Raw genomic sequence first — 20,282 nt, 5'->3', positions numbered from 1 at the left:
CTTAATGTGGAAGAAGCATTCAAGAGTAACTGAATAAACTTAAATCATAAATGACTGAATAAAGAGGTGTTGTTACCAACTGTTTCAGACCTCCAATGCAAAGGCTAGCCCTTCAGTCTCCCACATGATTCTCTTTGTGCCCCTTGGAGGGATAAGGCAGGACAGGAAGGAAAGAAGCCTTGAGCGCCCCCTATAGGGCAAAACATGTGCAGCTCCTGCAAACACACAAACTAGGACAAGCCTGTCTCATTGTGGTGTCAGTGGGAGGGTGAGGTTGAAGCTGTTTCCCAGTCATCCTGGGCACTACGGACTTCTGGATGTTTGTGCTGGTGGCAAAGAACAGTGGAATGGCATGTTAAAACCCCACTAAGGTCACTTAAGATCAGCCGGGTGAAATATTGGGAATGATTAAATTAACTAACATCAACCATGAGTGCAAGCTTTGAGTACTCTCTGTGAACAGGAGGCACACATGAGCCACTTCTCCAAAAGTGTGATGGTTGCCTTGAGGACAGCGCCTGGTTACCAAGTGTGAACTGGCTGCTTTCTCTTTATTGCAAAGAATGGCAGATAAGCTCGGAGCATTCTGGCATGAGCGTTGGTCGATATTTTCTTGAACGATCCACGTGAGCTTCTAACTTGAATGGAAGCAACTGGAAAATATGTTGCTGGTGTTAAAATCTGAACTTTGGGGGGAAGTGGTAATTTGGGAACATTTTGTGCACCACAGTTTCACAGCTTCCTGGCTTTAACGAGTTCACCCTGACCTCGGCAGGAAAGCAAATGCGAAGTGTGTACTGTAATACAGACATTTGAAAGGTCACTGTTTTTCAGTGAACCCCGGTTCCTGAATGATGGATGATGTTACAGCATCGAGCTTGGTCAGTGCAAGATAAGCCAATTGTAACGAGTGTGCAAACCCCGTATGTTTTCAGATTCTACACTGTAACTCCCTTAAAGACATTGCATCCATGCAGGCTCCCACCTGAAAAATGAGCACTCCAGGGCAGGAATCAACTCAGGCCTGAGACAGTAGTCAGGAACTTGAAGCCTTCTTTATCTAGCCACGGGTGTTTAGGGATGGGGAGAATGAAGTGCTGAGGCCATACAAAGAAATCCACCTAGGGATTCTGGTTGCAGTATCTTGCCTTAATGAATGTTTATTGTGCCATGGCTCTTTGCTGTCATTTACAGCAAGTCCCTTCTCTCTTTGTCTGCTCCAAATGGGAGGAGCCTTACCTGTGATGGTTTGGAGAAATCTGATCCCTCTAATATTTTTGGTGCTGCTGTTTTGATGGGAAGTAGCTGCTTGCTTCTTCCGTTTCAGTGTGAGATGTCCAAACGAAGTACCACAGACTTAGTGCCGATAAGCAACAGCAACCCATTGCTCAGAGTGTTAGGGGTGAGAAGTGCGAAGTCAGTTACTATGAGGGATTCATGTTTGGTGGGGCCTGATTTTGACCCACAGACAACACTGGCTCACAGTGTCCATGGCAGCAGGGGTGAGCCAGCTCTTTGAAGTCCTGAACATTAATCCAGTTCATGAGGACTCCACCTTAAAGACCTAGTCACCTACAAAAGGCCTCACCCTGCCCAGACCCTTCCTCTCCTGACTTACCTCGGGCGAACTCAGGACACGGACACGGACACATACACACACACACACACACACACACACACACACACACACACACACACAAATGTTCCATGGTGTGGGGCGTTTACCCACCACCCCCACAGCTTCCCAGAGTTTTCTTGAGTGCGAGCAGCAGGAAATATTAGATAGAAGGATTTATAGCGGAGAATCTTGCGGAGATAAACAGATAGAAAATAAAGGATAGCCTCGAGAGGGCCTGGAACCTATTCCAACGGGCCCCGACTGTCTCTGGTCCAGGGTTTTTATAGAGACGCCAAGGGGTGGAGCAAAAGACCTCCTCCCCCAGCACAGCCAAGTGCAGACCATCTCAGACACCTGCACTCAGGCCCGTGGTCCTGATCATCCTCTATTCGGACCTGCTGGGTAAAGCCACGAGGAACCCCGGAACGGGCTCCCACAGGTCCCCCCTTCTTAATATATAAAAAAATAACTATTAATGGCTTACAGCAATCTCCATAGCTGTTACACCTCCCAGTATGGGAGTAGAGGATGATATAGATGGCATTTCTCTTTTGAATTAGGTCCAAGGTGACTACAGCAGTCTTAGCTGCCTCAAGCCCTTTCTAAACCAAAACTCGGTGACTACAAACTTAAAGAATCCCTTAGCTTCATCATTACCATTAACAGGTTAACATAAATATTGCTATACATAGTCACAATTCTCTCAATCTTACAACTCAAAGCAAACTCTTAACAGAACCATTAGAATTAGCATATATGGTGCTATATATAGTTAACAATTTTCTCCGTCTTACAACTTTAACTCAATCATTTGAATTTTCTTGTTAACAGAACATAGGAAAACCTTTGATGTATTCACATCAAACTTAAATATTTCCTTAACTCCACAAAACCAGGGTGCATTAATATCAATAGGTTTCTGCGAACATAATTCAATCTCATAACTCCTCCTTTTCTTTATAATTTTTTAAACAAAGTCTCAAACCTAGTTAGAGGAACCCCAACTTATCTGTTTGAACAGTTCCATTTGTAACATAAAACCAGTTCCATAAGTAATTTCATTTTTACATAAACAGTTTCACAAAACAATTCATAAATCTCCAATTAATAAAGCATATACGCATACACAAAATTGCATCTTGATTCTAAGTAGAAATACATTTCTTCATTTAAACAGTTTCATTTTTAACCCAATTCCAGAAAACCGTTCCTAGGTCATTACTATAAGTAAGCTCAAAATTGTCCCATTGCAATGAAATCTCTATTGTTCATTTCATTTAAGTACCAAAATTCAAATGATAAATATTGGTACTAGTCTTCCAAATTTGAAGAAATCCATAACCAAAATGTTTTTGTAATTTTATCTCATTTTAAGTTCAAAAAGTTTAAATAAGAAATAAATTCTGGTATCAGGCTTTTACTTCCAAATATGAAGAGACTTTTTTAACCAAAACTTTTTGCAGTTAATAATTTTTGTTCAAACAAGCGTCTCTGCAACTTTTGTTCTCACAGACAGACCTTTTTAGTTATAGTAAGATTTTAAACCGCACCGTTTTTGCTGTTAGCTCAGGTTTTTCTGTGCTGCGTTGATATTCCACGGATCTCAGCTGCGGATGCCTTGTGCTGATTCTGGCGTCCGCCATTCTTAGCTTCTTAGCGGCTTCTGGAGCTTTTGAAACCTTTCAGACTGCCTACTTTGCAGTCTACTAGGACACTATCTCCTGTGTCTCAGGTGTTTTCACCATATACATTAATAGACTCACACTTAACATTTACACTTTTTCACAAACTCACATATAACATTTTTTTGCCTTGCAAAGCATTTAGACTCATATTCAACATTTACACATTTTTACAAACTCACATACAACATATTAACATCTACTTATTTATACTTTATAGAACTACTTTAGCAAATATATTTCCTATTAATTCTTATATACTTATCTTATTTCTTATTTAAACTTACATTTACAACTAGCATCTTACAAGCTTATTACTACATGTCTTAAGACTACCTTAGATACTTCTTGCAAGCTTATATTCTTAAAGGAACTCTATAGATCTATTTTACAAACTTATATAGGCTATCATTAGCATATATCTAACTTAGCAAACACCTAAAGATTTCTTAACACAGATCTAACAAGACAGAATTTTTATAAACTCACATATCTTATTTTCATTTATCTACTTCTTACTCTTAATTATTATCACCATCTCTATCAGAAAGATTCTCTTAACTAGACAGGAAGTACGTACATCATTTCTAAAGTTTACAGTTTATAGTTAGCTTTGTTATAAAGCACTGGGATTTAGTGAGTGTTGTCATTATAGAGTTGTGATACTTGTTGCTAGGGGATTGTAACATTCTCAGGACAAAGCCACACCCCAAAGTTGTGAGTGGGCCTTTTCGAACCGGCAGAGATGCACTGTCAGCGGTAGACAGTTTTTAACTAGAGGCTGTCCCTTCACCCAAATTCATAATGGCTCCCCTAAGAACTTCAATTCAAACAAACGTTTCTATCACAGCAGTACTTTTGGTTTGCTCTACTGAAAAACTTCACTTCACACTGAGGGTGAAATTACCATATTTAGCTGCTGTAAAGCTCTTCGCCAAAAACTGCACAGCTATTAGGTGGTATTTTAAGGATTTTAAAGTGACTTGTTTGCTCTTATAGGTAGCTTTTTGTCATCCAACTGCTGTAAAAACTTTGCACAGCTATTAGGGTAAATAAGGCATTTTACCAACGGCACCCCAAACCACGAAGCACCTAGTTCCGTATCCTTTCAATTTTTCATTGGAACTGACACTTAAACCCTTAGACGACTTTTCCACTTTTTCTTTTAAAAGCTGTATTTTAATTTTAGAGCCGACAAAAGTGTTTCAGGGCAATGTCGCCATCTTTAGCAGAAACACTACCTTTCCCAGAATGCATTTCCCTTATATCAGTCCATAATAATATCAGTCCCATATCAGTTTCTTAAATCATTTCCCATATTTTTTATCGTGTTTGAGAGTCAACTGGTTCTCTTTTACCAGACTTGCTTACAAATTCTTGCCCGGGAGGTTTGAACAAAGTTTTTTGCTTTTGCAATGGGAAATTTGAACAAGCATTTTACATTTTCAGCTATGGCACATTGGGAGGTTTCTGGTCTCTCCTCAGCTGACTTTAACAGGTGTCTCTCCTTCATCAGACACTGGCCCTCGAAATCAGAACCACACCTGCCTCGTTAGCGCGCATTGAGGCTGGCATTTCTGATAGCAACTTTGCTCGGGGCTTGTGTTTGCCTTAGCCAGACAGTGAAAAACAAGATCATGTACAACAGAGCTTTTCCATAGCTCCTTCAGAGATATTTTCTCCCACTGATTTTATTCTCATTTTGCTTGTTCCTTCCTTCCCCAGATGCAGAGCTTCAGCTATCTGCGGCTCTGTTCCTCTGCTAGCTGCCTTTGGAGGTAGGGGCTTTCTTTCTCCCCCCGAATCTGCCTCAAATTCTAGCAGCTTTTTCAGGTCATATTTTCTGGGGAGGATTATGTCCCTTCTCTGTTGCTTCAGAGTCTTTCTCCCAGACAGTTCCCAGTTTGGTCTCAGTTTATCCCCTCTACCCCAGAAACAGTTTCCGACACTAGAGTGGCGGCTTTCCCTGCTACTGAAGGTAGGGGCTTTAGTCTGTTTCTTTTTTCGGGGTCTGTGTGGTTTGCGTACAGACTGAAAATCTAACAAGGGAGGTTTTTGCCATTTCTAAACTCCCATTAGGACGGGTGTTTTGCCTCATCAGGCCTTCACCTGGCCCAGTCCCCCAGTGGGTTGCATTTGCTTGTCTGGGTGCTCAAGGACAGAGCTTATGCCAGAGGCAATCACCCCTTAGGGCTACACTCCCTCATCTCAGGGAGTCAGTTGAAACCAAGCTTTTCTCAAAGAGGTGTTTTCTCTGACAGAAAAGAAAGCTTTACTCCTGGTTAGTTCTGTTCTGCCCTGGCTGGGCTCTTTCCCCAGACAGCGTTCTGACTCAGATGCACAATTGCTTCAGACACAGTTCATCTTTACTGTTTTCCCAGAAAGGTCCTTTCTCCGATAGGAAAGCTTTTTTCAGATTTCTTTTTGCAGCTGTGGACCTATCAACTTGGGACTTGTAGGAAAGTGGACAACTGTGCCGTTCCCACCGGCTTTAGCTTTGTTTGTTCATTAGCAATCTTCCCCTGGGTCCTGCACCTTCCTGCCTCAGCTCTGTGCTCCAGGAAGTTTACAACGCAGGAACCCTAGTATCCCCGAAATGCACTCCAACTCAGAGACGCTGGCCAGTCGCCTCTGGGTTTTTGCTCAGAAGCGAGGATACAATGCTAACAGTTTGCATTGCTTCAGGGGATCTTTGCTTTAGGAAGATTAGGAGCACCTTTTCATTCTGAAATGCTCACTCAGACAAAGCCCTTGATGCCTCAACTCGGCTATAACTGTGAAACTTGGCTTTTTTCTTTTCTCAGGTAAAGTTTCCTGCCCTTTTGGGCTCTCTGTAGCTCTTCGCCCACACTCTCCCAAGCGTTTCCCTCAGGGTACTCTGACCCACTGTCTTTTACTAGCTTGAAGAGACAGAGCTTAGAAGGGGTTTTTAGAAACTTGTCCTTGCCTCCTGCATTGCAGGGATGATTTTTAAAGCTTGAAAGAACTTAGAGAGGTTTTGTTGTCTTAAGTTTGTTGTTTTCCCTTAGAGCTAATCACAGGTGGTCCCCATACTAATATCTTCAGGTGATTCTAATTTGTCATCTCCCAGAAGGACAAATTTAGTTTTTAAGTTTAAGAGCTTTTGAGAAAGATTAAGGCTTTTTAGAGAGTTTTTCCCCCCAAGTTTTCCAAGAAAAGCTTTAGAGTTTAAGAGCAAGATTTTTCCCCCCAGGAGAAAGACCAACTTTTCCCAAAACTTCCCAACTTTAAACTTTGACTTCTTACACCCCCATTTTTGCCTCAGGGAGAAATTACTTTCTCCTGCCGCTTGGTCCCCAGGTCAAAAGCTTCCATAGGAAACTTTTTCTTCCCCATAAGCTCAAAGAAGAGCTTTTTTACTACCCGAAAAGCCCAAAGAAAGATTTTTTTCCCAGTTTGCTTTTAAAGCCCCCAAAGTTAGAAAATTGAGTTTTTCTGTCTAGTTGCCTTACTTATTTTTTCCTACACAATCTTATACTTCTAAGTTTTTCCTAAACTATATTACTACCCTATATCTTATACTTATCACAGATAGAAATTGAGAAAGGGATAGAAGATAGAAAATTTTGACAGAAGAGAATTTCGCTGCAGCATCGGACATCCTTCCAGTCCGCTTTCCTTTTCTCTCGAGGATAAAACCCCTGCCTTACCAAAAAAAAAAATATATATATATATATAAATATATATATTCCATAACACCGGCATGCCTTTCCACTGGCAGGGCTAACTCAGCACTTTCACCAAAAACTCTGTAATAAAACTATTATTTTCCTTTATCTTTAGTCCCTATTACTTTGTCTTAAGTCCCTGTTCATTTGTCTTTAGTCCCCCCTTTTTTTGTCCCTTTTTTCTTTAGTCCCGTTTTTCCCCTTTCTTTAGTCCCTTTTTTTCTTTAGTCCCTTTTTTTCTTTAGTCCCTTTTTTTCTTTAGTCCCTTTTTTTCTTTAGTCCCTTTTTTTCTTTAGTCCCTTTTTTTCTTTAGTCCCTTTTTTTCTTTAGTCCCTTTTTTTCTTTAGTCCCTTTTTTTCTTTAGTCCCTGTTCACGGCGCCATTCTGTGGGGCGTTTACCCACCACCCCCACAGCTTCCCAGAGTTTTCTTGAGTGCGAGCAGCAGGAAATATTAGATAGAAGGATTTATAGCGGAGAATCTTGCGGAGATAAACAGATAGAAAATAAAGGATAGCCTCGAGAGGGCCTGGAACCTATTCCAACGGGCCCCGACTGTCTCTGGTCCAGGGTTTTTATAGAGACGCCAAGGGGTGGAGCAAAAGACCTCCTCCCCCAGCACAGCCAAGTGCAGACCATCTCAGACACCTGCACTCAGGCCCGTGGTCCTGATCATCCTCTATTCGGACCTGCTGGGTAAAGCCACGAGGAACCCCGGAACGGGCTCCCACACCATGGCCACTGGATATTTCAGGAGGCTAACACCATAGGTGTCCCTGGGTGAGGGTCTTAGAGTTCAGGATGTGGTTGCTCTGTGGCAGGGGGCAGTGTCATCTCCAATAGATAGGGGCTCTGGGCTGGGACACTCCTGTCTGAAGTGATGTCTTTTCCAGCTGTGAGCTCCAAGATGATGTTCTCTCAGATGTGGGTCTGGGGTACCCTGGGAGAAGGTAGATGCAGTGGAGATCTCTATGAAGGTTGTATGCACCAACAAAGATATTGACATTTTTTTAACAGGCTGCCCAGAAAGGTGTACTGTGTCCCTTTGGAGGTGCCAAAATTGAATGGGAGAGTATTGAAATACTCACTGAAAAGAACACAGCATCAAAATTTACAATAGAAGAATATTTACCAATCATCCATGGGTCAAGATTACTGCTTCCCTTGAGGGCAAGTACTCAGTCTCCGTGCTGGCCTCTCTGTCCACCTTCCACATGTGGATCAGCAAGCAGGAGTGTGAAGAGTTGGACCTCTGTCATCTGCTGCATGCACTTAGAGGGACTGATCAGGCGCCAGTCATTTGCTGCATGAGCTGACTCTAAAGTTTCAATTTGTTCTGGCAAATGTACACACCACCTGCTCACCTCACAAAATTGGAATAGCCTCGGAAAAGAAATGTATCCTTGAAGCTTTTATCTGATATCAGGACCAGGTCACAGGGCTCGTTACCAAATTTTGACCTCATACTCAAGTTGGCCATTCCTTTGGTGTATGCGCAATACTCCATGCATTATCTTGACTTCAGGCTTTAGTTCGTGTGGCCTGGGTCACTTGGTAGCTGAGGACAGCATGCTGTGGAAGAGAACCCCAGCCTGGAGAATTGGTGTGAGCAGAGTACCGATCTGTGCAGGGTTAAGGACAGAGCCAACTGCAAAGGATTTCCCAAGGGTGGCAAGGGTTCCCGAGTCACTTAGTACTTCCTTCATATCCATCTAACAGGGCAGGAAAGCCTGAGTCTTAGGACCAGTGTTCATTCTTGTGTTTTCCCTCCTGATTGTTGAAGGTGGTTACCTACCTTGAGTTGGGAATGTTTGTAATTACATCTGTAAACTTATTTGTCCTTTTGATTTATGTTAAGATTTTTTTTTTTATATACTCAAGTCTTTAAAAAATGACCAATTTTGCTGTTCTACTGTTGGGCAAGAGCACTAGGCCCCATCAGGACACCGTGGAAAGAAAAGTAAAGATCGTCTGAGTACCAGAGTGAGACAAAATGAGATTAACTGCGCCAGGCGTGGTGGTGGTGCATGCCTTTAATCTCAGCACTGGTGAGACAGGCAGATCTCTGAGTTCAAGGCCAGCCTGGTCTACAGAGCAAATTCCAGGGCTACACAGAAAAAGCCTGTCTCAGAAAAACAAAGCAAAACAAAACAAAACAAGTGAGATAAATCGGCACCCCTGCTGTTTCCTGTTTCATCACAAACACATCTAAGCTGTCCCATGTTTTCAAACACTTCCCACCACTCTCACAATGTTGGGACACACTATCTGTGGTGGTGCACACGTCAAAGCTGACAATCAGAAAACCTCCAGGCTCCCCCTGTGCCACCTCCTACAAATGTGCAAGTTGATTGCACATCTGAGTGAGCAGACAGAGACAAACCTGGAATGAGGGCTGAGAACAGCAACTGGCCTTATTCATCTGGTTCAGAAATCCTCCAAAGATTTCCCACGTGAAGAACGCTGGTTCTGAAGGCTGGGCTTCCGGTCAAGCGCGAGCTCTGCTTTCCTTGGTGAGGAAATGAGTCTCATACATACCACTGATGGCTCAGTGAACGCGGACTTTTGCCGTAGGTTCCTTGGCCTTCCCTGTATGCATTTTGTCTCTATAGTTCACCCTCCTCAGCTCTGCCAGCGTGGCCACACCAGAAAAAAAATCTCTCTTCGCGGGACTTGGTTTTTGAGCTCCACAATTCAGTTCGGCGCAACACACGGCAGAAGCAACAACTTTGGGACCGCAGTGCAACATAATCACCAGCAGGTGGCACCCCATTCTCAGCCTGTTTCTGAGGCTTACTAAAACCAGCTGAGCGCCAACTAGCGGCACATTCCAGCCCTAGGCTTAACTAGCCTGCTCACTCTGTCTTACAAAATACAATAGATTGATAGAAATCTTGAGGTTCGGTAAGGATAACAGGAGACTTTTTCTTTTCTTTTCTTTTTTTTCGTGGGAGGCATCGAAACAAAGTCTCACTTTATAACCCAGGTTGTCCTCCAACTCCTGGTGATCCTCGTCTACCATTCTCCTCAAAGAGATGGTTACTGCAAGTTTATTATTCACGGGGCTAGAGCAATGGCTCAGTAGTTAAGAGCACTGGTTGCTTTTGCAGAGGACTCGGGTTTGGTTCCCGACCCCACATGGCAGCTCACTTCTGTCTACAACACCAGTTGCAGGGGATCAGAGGCCTTCACCTGACCTCTGCTGGCACTAGGCAGGCATAGGGTACATATGTGTACATGCAAGCAAAACACTCATGCAATAAAATAAGCAAATCTAACAACAACAACAAAAACCTTTATGGTTCACAGTTCCCAGGGCACACCATGGGGAAACATCAGTGTCACCAGGAAGCAGAAAAACCGAAGAGCTGTGGGCAGAGCTTTTTTGTGGTCCCTGTGGGAAGAGACATGTGAAGCAGGGTGAGTGTATCCACAATGGGAACATGTGAATTGTTTAGGAGACTCTGGGACACAGCGCTGTCCCTAGTTGTCTGATTGTGGGAAGCCAGCTCCCACCTTTTAAAGGGTTCCTATGAGGAGGAGAGAGGAATAAGAAACATTTAGATAGAAAGATAGCAGAGAGGAGACAGAAACACAGGATAGCTTCGGGAGGACCTGGATCAAAATCTACCGGCCCCTTCTGTCTCTTCAAAAGGGCGTTTTATAACAATGCCAATGGGCGGGGCAAAAGACCTCCCCCTTACTAGATCAAAGCACACCACACAGCCAAGTGCAGACCCTTCCAAACACCTGGTAACCACACCCATGGTCAAATCATCTATTATGCAACCCTGCTGGGTAAAACAAGCTCAGGTTCTTGGACCCTGAGTAAGTTCTCACTAGGAAACCTCTGTGGGTGTCTACATCTGATCCCCAGTCTGAGGTGGTGAGGGCAGGGGACAGAAGTGCCTGAAGCCCCTGTGAAGGGAGCAACGTTGAGTGCCACAGCCTCTTAGCAATCTACCCGCAGAGAGCTTCTAGAGCAGTGATTCTCAACCTGTGGGTCGTGACCCCCATGGGTCGCATACCAGATATTTTCAATTACAATTCATGACAGTAACAAAATTACAATTATGAAGTAACAACGAAATAATTTCATGGTTGGTAGTCACCACAGCATGAGGTGTCACAGCATTAGGAAGGTTGAGACCACTGCTCTACAGAGAGAAACTGATGTGCTGGGAGGATTCTGATCAACAGGAAGGATAATGGACAGGAGTGGATGGGTAGGGGGACAGGTCGGAAGTACAGCAAACACGCTTTCTGGCTCAGCACAAAGGCCAGTACAGACCAAATGAAGGAGGAACAAAGTTCCGTCCACTATCCTGCAAATAAAATAATGTACTTTATCTTCCATTAGAAGAAACTTCTTCACTCTTAACACATAGTAGTTACTTCATCTGGGGAATTTCTTTGCTTCTCCCCTGCCCTTCTTTTCTCGCCTGGCCTGGTGTTAGTTATTTTCGGCGCTGTGCTCTTACCCTGCAAGGAAATGTCATGAAACACCACAGAATCCGCTAATAAGAGTTTTACTGAGATAAAAGGGACAGAGAGTGCTCAGGCCTATGGAAGAGACACGTGTGTGGAGAAGAAGAAGGAGCTGGGAATATGGTGCCAGCATATAAAGGCTGGGCATGCACAGGTCGACGTAACTACTCTACGCATGTGCGTAGATCACATGCTACGCTGTGAACTTACATAAACATGCAAAGTCACAGATCCTGGTCACGCGAGACGCCTTGATAGGGAAATGGCTCTCTTGACCTGGAACTGGCTAGGCAGAAGTGTCCAGGTCCGCCGAGCATGCGCAAACACGCCCAACCGTGGGGCGTGTTGTGAACCCTTCACGTGGAACTCCCTGTATAGAACTGGCCTCAAATACACAAAGATCTGCCTACATCTGCCTCCACCTCCCGTGTAGGGATTAAAGGCGTGTGCCACCCTGCCAGCTAGGGAGTCCATTTCTAGACACCCCAAATAGAGAGGACAACAACTTGACAAAGAAATGATTCCATTTAGGTTCAGCTTGGGGTTACCAGTATGTTCCGGGGTTACTCACAGCAGCATGGGTGACTCCAGCCGCAATATCTCTGAAAAGTCACCCTAGCGCCGGTGACCACGCATGAAAAACGGCATCACTAAACTTCCCAGCACAGCTTGCGGGCAGCGCTGCCGAAGGTTGGTTCTTCTCTACTCCATGCTACAGAACCTTGAGGAGGAGTCTTCACCATCCCTGTGGGTCTCTTGAAAATTCCATGAGCCTCTGAGCTCCGCCTCCCTCCTCCAGGAAGTAAGGTTTCAATGCCAAGGAAATACCCACACAAGCAGCATGTCCATGCAATTTGACTGACTCAGCTCTGTTCTGGTACTGAGACAGAGCCTGGTCTACGGAAAGCATCAGCAAATATTCATTTAAAAAACAACAGGAAAGTTATCACTGTTCATCCTGTTTACTTAACTGAAGTCCCTTGGGTCATAACCTTGATAATAGACTAACAGTTTCAAATGAGTGCATCAACATTGTGTTCCTTTAAATATTGTAAACACTTATCCAACCTCCTCTTTTTTTCTCTCTCTTTAAATTTGACTGATCTGCAATAAAATTCTGCTGAACAAAATAAGCTTTAGCTTACACCAAATGGAATAATTAGAAATTTGGAAGAAGCAGTTGGAGTTAATCAGATTCTACCCTGTTCGGAATAATTAGAGAATTTTAGAGCCAGGGAGATCTTAATTTGTGCATGCGTTAATTAAACTCCTCTGGGTTGGCTAAGGAGGTAGGAGGGGAAATAATGCATCTCACAGGCTGTGTGGGGACGGAAGGAAGGTCACTTGATTCCCAGACAACCTGGATAACAGCATAAGACAACATACAGCACCCTGCATCTGTGCGGCCTCAGAACTGTGGATCAAACAGGTTCACGCGCGGTAGGCAAGCGCTTTCCCACTGAGCACCATTTCCAGCCCTGCCGTTGTCCTTAACATAATTACTCAGTGTTAAAGTTTAAGGTTGTCAGATTCCCCTGGAGCTTTCAGTAAGTGGACCTGCAACATACTGCTTTTCTCCACTAATGTAAACAACTGACGGACAAATTATGGGTATAAAGCTTATAGAAGTAGAAGTTATTAGTGTTATTGTTGTTGTTATAGTTCTTATATAACCCAGGCTGGCCTAGAGATTCTCCTTAAACTTCTAATTCTTCTGCCTCCACTTCCCAAGTCCTGAGATTACAACTGTGTACACTATGTTCAATGTTTTACATTGCTTTATCTTAGAATGTTCAAGCACTGTGTTCATTTAACTGACACTGAGAACTAATTATTTGCCAGGCAGATATTTAAACCCCAAGAATATGGCAGTGAAGAAAAAGACATGGCAAAGGTCAGACAAACTACCTGAGATAATCAACTTAAAAGGAGAAAAGGTTAATTAGGGCTCCTGGTTTTGAAGCAATCAGTGGAGACTGTCTCTTGTCTCAAACTGGGTTCCTGTCCTGCTCTCCTCCAAGAAAGGAGTGGGTGGACAGCAAAGAGTACAACCTGGAGGAACTCTCCCTTAAGTGGGATCACACAACTGTAGACAGAAGTTTTCCTGTGTCCTGCCCAGTCCCAAGTAAAGACACAGAGGCTTATATTAATTACAAGATGTATGGCCTATGGCTCAGGCTTCTTGCTAGCTAGCTCTTTCATCTTAAATTAGCCCATTTCAGCCAGGTGGTGGTGATGCATGCCTTTAATCCCAGCACTTGGGAGGCAGAGCCAGACGGATCTCTGTGAGTTCAAGGCCAGCCTGGTCTACAGAGCAAGATCCAGGACAGGCACCAAAACTACACAGAGAAACTCTGTCTCAAAACAAAACAAAAACAAAAACAATTAGCCCATTTCTACTCATCTATATGTTGCCATGTGGCCATGGCACTACCAGTCTGTTGGCATCTTGTTGCTCCTTGGGCAGTGAGGCTGACATCTCTCCTGACTCCACCCTTCTTCGTGTCCATCTTCAGTTTGAATGTATCACCTAACCTTATTCTGCCTCACCATTGGACAAACAGCTTTATTTATCAACTAATGAGAGCAACACATATTCACAATGTACAGAAAGACATCCCACAGCACACAACTTAAATCATATTGCCATGTGGGATTTAAATGAAGCAGATTCAAATTGTTGGCTAACAGTAAGATGCTAGCTAGCCAAGAGTTATTATAGCTCTGAAAGGAGTCAGTATAGCTCACACAGAACTGGGAACTGTCATAGCTCAGAAGCTCTCCAGGGGCTTTGAGATGCCAACCAAGAACAGTCACTTGCAGACCAAGTCTACAGGTCAGCCAGGGGAGTGGCAGGAACAGCAGGTCTCCCATCTCCAACAGATCTCAAGGGTTGGGTTTGCAGGTCTGGAGCAGGGTCTTAGAGGTGGAAGCCACTGCAAGAATGCATTTCCATCTGTAGCTAGGCTCAGGGTCTTGGAGGCTGAGGTGGGAATGAGTTCCTCTGCCTGCAGCCTCTGTTGGTACTGGAGGCTGCTCAAGAGAGCTCCCTATCCTGAGCAGAAGTCTCAGGCACAGAGATGCATGTCTGTTCCTGGTGAGTCCTCCTTTTCTGATGGACAAGATGCCTGTGAGCCAGACCTACAGTCTACTTCTGCAGAGAGTAGGAACTGTAATGCATTCCTGCTGAGCTCCTGGCGTGGCTCCAGAGAGCAGCACCCAGCCCTAACCCTTCCTTTATTTAACCACACCTTTGGTTTCTCTCATTGCCCAATGTAAATCTTGTCTGAGAGTCAAGGATCAGAGATTCCCCCCAAAATCAGAGGACTATGCAAAACTTGGTCCAGTAAACCTGGAAAACTGAGGTACCCAATAAATCAAGTAATTTGCACTTGGCATTTGGTCTCTGGGAGCTCCTTTTAGGGTGCTTTGAAGGTACAGAAATTAACTGGCTAAACTGTAATAGAGAGTAAATAAATATGCCCTAGGCAAAGGGAAAGTGCTTCAGTCCTTGGAGGCTGGACAGTCCTGCAGCCATGAAAGGCTATATTCATTCTTAAGATGCCTCTAAGTCTTTTTTCCACAGACCCACATGAACCCACACACCTGTGCTGGGACACACAGTTACAAGGAACATTAGAGGCTAGGCTCCCAGTCAAGACTGAAGTCTTCTTCATCTATCAGCTACTGTGGCTGTTCCATTAATAAAGATGCAGGGTGTCTGTATTTACAGACATGCCAGGGTGCCAGTTGGGCCTTGATTGGCTGAAGGTAGATGTGGTGGTTTGAATGGCAATGGACCTCATAGACTTGGGATGGATATTTGAATATCTTGTCCCCAATGGATGGAGCTGTTTCAATAGGTTTAGGAGGCGTGGCCTTGTTGTAGGAAGTATGTCACTGGGGCTGGGCTTTGTGATCTCAAAAGCCCCATGCCATTCCCAGTGTGCTCCCCTACTTCTCTCTCCCTCCCCCCCCTCCTCTGCTTCAGTGAGGTTCAGGATGTGAGCCCTCAGCTTCCTGCTCCCGCCATCATGCCTTCACTCCACCATCATGAACTCTAACCCCCCAGGGGAACCGTAAGCCCAAATCAACTCTTCTATAAGTTGCCTTGGTCATGGTGTTTTGTCACAGCAGTAGAAAAGTAACTGATACAGTAGGTATGCAAATAAGGTGAAAATAGGACCAATCAAAGAAGAGCTGTCAAACCTGGTGGGAAGGGGAAGAACTCTGAGCTTGCTGAGTTTCTAAAATTTTCATGATAAGGTCTCCCGGTCTCCGTTTCAGTAGCAGCAGAGAAAGTAGGAAGAAAGTTTCTGTCCCTTGCCAGTTGCTACAGGGACGTTTAAAGGCTTCCAGTTGCCTTCCTCCTACCCTGCTCAGCCAGGGGAGTTCACTAGCCAGGGTTTTGTTTCTTTTCATTCCTTTCTGCTGCTGCACGGACAGTTATCAGCTCTCTACGGCTGTCACCTAGCTACAGCTCCTTTGCCTCCCGACTTGAGCCTGCTAACCGTCAGAGGCTCCTATCTGCCTCCCCTCCCAACAGCGTCAGTGGCATCATCCACTGTGGTTTCCTCCCACCAGGTTCTACCCCCCACCCGAATAGCCCCAACTTGTTAGGTTTTAAACCCTGGACAAATGGCAGAGGTGCCTATGTAACATATCAAAGCAGACCTGGCTGCCGGAGTTCTCCCAGCATCCCTCAGCCCCAACCTGTTACAGGGCCCTCTTAACTGGCATACCCTGCAGTCTACCCTGAATTCTTTAGCCCAGGGCGCTGGGCTGCTCTTCCCTATATAATCAAACCATTCAGGTACCTGTCCTTTTTGTACCTTTGGCCCCCTGGCTGCTGCATCTGGCTCCCCTCTTTCCTCTCTCCTTTCTATTCCTCCCCCCTCTCCCCACATGGCCCAGCTCAGTCTGGTCATGTCCACTCCGGACTCTCCCAGAGTTCCCTGCCTCTGACTACACTTTCCCACATATCTGTACTAACCTGTCTCCTCTACCATACCTAGGAGTAGTCATGTCCTTTCCTTTCCTTTTTATTTCTGTTTTTCATTCACAACTGAGCACCGAGCCTTTCACACGTGAGCCTTTGCCGGACATCTCAGATGCAGTGACAGCTGTACTCCATCCACATTCTCAGACCTTAACCAACAGGTATTGTCAATCAACCATTTGTCCACTTCGTGTTTTAAAACAATGAAGTGTAAGGCGAGGAGTAGCATGAGAACTAAAAGTCTCAGAGGCCTGCATAAGATTTTCTACTTATAGTATGAGGGAAAGAACCCACTTGGTGATATTAGCAATTTGAAGATTGTAAGTGGCCGTTAACTGCAGCTTTCAGCCAGCTGGGAGTCAGACTGTGCCCAAATAAGTTTTTAAAATCATTAACAGAGGTGCTTCCTGCTTTGTTTTTGTCCCATGCCTTTCCCATTTTCCCAGACAAATCCAAAAAATAAAAAATAAAAATAAAAAGCCAAAGACTCATATGCAATAACCAGCAACTGACTTCTTAATTGTTGGATTACTGTTAAACTTCCCGAATGCTGCAATGGATGATGGGACTTAGATCCACAGTCCTAGGCAGTTCACAGTTTGTGCCACAGAACATCACATGTAGCCTCAGCCAAGGTCATCTGTGCTTTCCAGGCCCCAGGCAGTGAGAAAACCCTTGGCTTCCTGCAGCCCTGACTGACTTCCCTCAGCAGATTCACTGAGGCTCCTTAAAGAGACATTCCTTTACATTAGCTCCATTAAAACCCACATCACAGGCAGAAGGAGAGAAGGGTCCTCCCTCCAACCACTCTCAGCATCAGGGAGAGCATGCTGCCAGCTATGGAGCACCAATCAACGTCTGGAATTCGGGGCAAATACAACTTGACTTCTGCTGCTCATCTCCTGGACAGCAGTGGCTTGAGCATCAACCTCTAGGTCAACAGGTGAAGAGCACAGCATTTCCAAACCACAAAGGGGGCGGAGCCTAGAAGTCTAACGCAGCCCGTGCTGGACGACGTCCACTCACCTTAACTTCACTTCTCTAGAAGTGGGACATGAGCTTGCACCTTTGTGGGGTGCAGGGGTTCCAGAACACACCCGCATGCTCGGGCAGCAAGACTTCACGGAGCCATCTTCCCAGTCCCGTCTACGACTTGATTGTCATTGCTGTTTCATTGTAGCAGACTTTCTTTGGGGCCACCAATCAGCGCCCAGATCATACCAGGGAGACTGATTATTAGTTCTGAATGCTCGGCCTTGTCTTATGCTTGTCCCACTGGCTCTTATAACTTAATTTAACCTGTTTCTCTTCATCTACATTTTGCCTCAGGGCTTTCTACCTTTCTTTCTTTCTTTCTTTCTTTCTTTCTTTCTTTCTTTCTTTCTTTCTTTCTTTCTTCCTTTCTTTTTCTTCCTTTCTTTTTCTTCCTTTCTTTCTTCCTTTCTTTCTTCCTTTCTTTCTTCCTTTCTTTCTTCCTTTCTTTCTTCCTTTCTTTCTTCCTTTCTTTCTTCCTTTCTTTCTTCCTTTCTTTCTTCCTTTCTTTCTTCCTTTCTTTCTTCCTTTCTTTCTTCCTTTCTTTCTTCCTTTCTTTCTTCCTTTCTTTCTTCCTTTCTTTCTTCCTTTCTTTCTTCCTTTCTTTCTTCCTTTCTTCCTTCCTTTCTTCCTTCCTTTCTTCCTTCCTTTCTTCCTTCCTTTCTTCCTTCCTTTCTTCCTTCCTTTCTTCCTTCCTTTCTTCCTTCCTTTCTTCCTTCCTTTCTTCCTTCCTTTCTTCCTTCCTTTCTTCCTTCCTTTCTTCCTTCCTTTCTTCCTTCCTTTCTTCCTTCCTTTCTTCCTTCCTTTCTTCCTTCCTTTCTTCCTTCCTTTCTTCCTTCCTTTCTTCCTTCCTTTCTTCCTTCCTTTCTTCCTTCCTTTCTTCCTTCCTTTCTTCCTTCCTTTCTTCCTTCCTTTCTTCCTTCCTTTCTTCCTTCCTTTCTTCCTTCCTTTCTTCCTTCCTTTCTTCCTTCCTTTCTTCCTTCCTTTCTTCCTTCCTTTCTTCCTTCCTTTCTTCCTTCCTTTCTTCCTTCCTTTCTTCCTTCCTTTCTTCCTTCCTTTCTTCCTTCCTTTCTTCCTTCCTTTCTTCCTCCCTTCCTCCCTTCCTCCCTTCCTCCCTTCCTCCCTTCCTCCCTTCCTCCCTTCCTCCCTTCCTCTCTTTCTTTCTTTCTTTCTTTCTTTCTTTCTTTCTTTCTTTCTTTCTTTCTTTCTTTCTTTCTTTCTGTATGTCCTACTCTGTGTTTGGCTGGCTGGTGGCTGCCTGACTGCCTGGCCCACAGCTTCTCCCTCTCTTTCTCCCTTGTTCTCTCCTCCTCTCATTCTTGAGCCTAGATTCCTTCTATTTATTCTCTCTGCCTGCCAGCCCCGCCTATGCCTCTGCTGCCTAGCTATTGGCCGTTCGGCTTTCTATTAGACCAATTAGCTTTTTATTAGTCAGGCAAAGCAACACAGCTTTGCACCATTAAACAAATGCAGCAGCATAAAGAAATGCAACACACCATTTCATTGTTTTGTTCCTTTTTTAAAAACAGTTTTTATTTGTTGTACTGTTGTTGTGTAGGTCAGAGGACAGCTTTGGGGAGTTGGCTCTCTCCTGTCGTGGGTTCTGGGGACCACACTCAGATCATCAGGCGTACACAAGAAGTGCTTTTCCCTGCTGTGCCATCCTGTCCGCTCTGTTTTGTCTCTTTAGGTGAGGCTTTACTGTGTAACCCAGCCGGTCTGAGACTCACTATAGAGACTGGGCTGGCCTTAAATTCACAACTGTCCCCCTGCCTCTGACTCCCATGGGCTGGGACTACAAGTGTGGGCTGCCACTTCTAGCTTATGGATTTACATCTTTGAGTGTCACCCAATTCTGCTTTTGTATTTTGAAGTGATTTATGACCACCCTAGGCCCCCAGAAGGATATCTATATGTGATTAATAGAAACCCAGCCTCCTCCTTCTCCAGGCTGCTCCAAATTGAGACAGTATCATAATCTCTAAAGGTGAGTTGGAGCTCCCCATGTAGGTACTTCTGAGCTCTGTGTCCCTGGAAGATGGACCCACAGCCAGGTTCACTTGAAAGCCCCCATACCACTCCCATTAAGTGCTGGTAGGACAGACAGCTCAGTTTTGACAATGCCTGGAACACAGGTATGTAGAGAAAGTCGTGGGCAGCTTTCTCCTGGCTTTGGAAGAATGGTTGCTGAATTCAATCTCAGGATAATACTTTTTTATCAAATGAAATTAAAAGATTGGCCTTATTGGTCAGTTTATAAGATTAGATTTTTAGAAACATATGCTTACTTTTATTGTGACAACTTTCATATTTTAAAGGAATAACAATGTCAATTATCATTCAAGGCTGGCGGGTGGTTCTGTGGTTTACTGAGAGGTAAGCACAAGAGCTCAAAGCCCTCGTCCAGGCCGGGCACTGGCAGCGCACGCCTTTAATCCCAGCCCTCGGGAGGCAGAGCCAGGCGGATCTCTGTGAGTTCGAGGTCAGCCTGATCTACAGAGCGAGATCCAGGACAGGCACCAAAACCACACAGAGAAACCCTGTCTCAAAAAACAAACAAATAAACACGCCTTTGTCGAGACGTTATTTCTGAGGGACCAGGAGAAATGAAGGTACTGGTTTATGAGGAATCTGCTGCCTGGCACGGAGTCCCCAGTAACTCACGGTCACATTTCTTCCTCACTGTGATTCTGTACATAGAAATCATATGAGGTGATTTCTGTTTGTTTGTTTCTTTGTTTCTTTGAGACAGTCTCATGATGTAGTACTGGCTGGC

Source organism: Peromyscus maniculatus, chromosome 5 (genome assembly GCF_049852395.1).
Source record: "Peromyscus maniculatus bairdii isolate BWxNUB_F1_BW_parent chromosome 5, HU_Pman_BW_mat_3.1, whole genome shotgun sequence".
NCBI classification, from domain to species: Eukaryota; Metazoa; Chordata; class Mammalia; order Rodentia; family Cricetidae; genus Peromyscus; species Peromyscus maniculatus.
Note: the sequence above shows the minus strand (reverse complement) of the source record.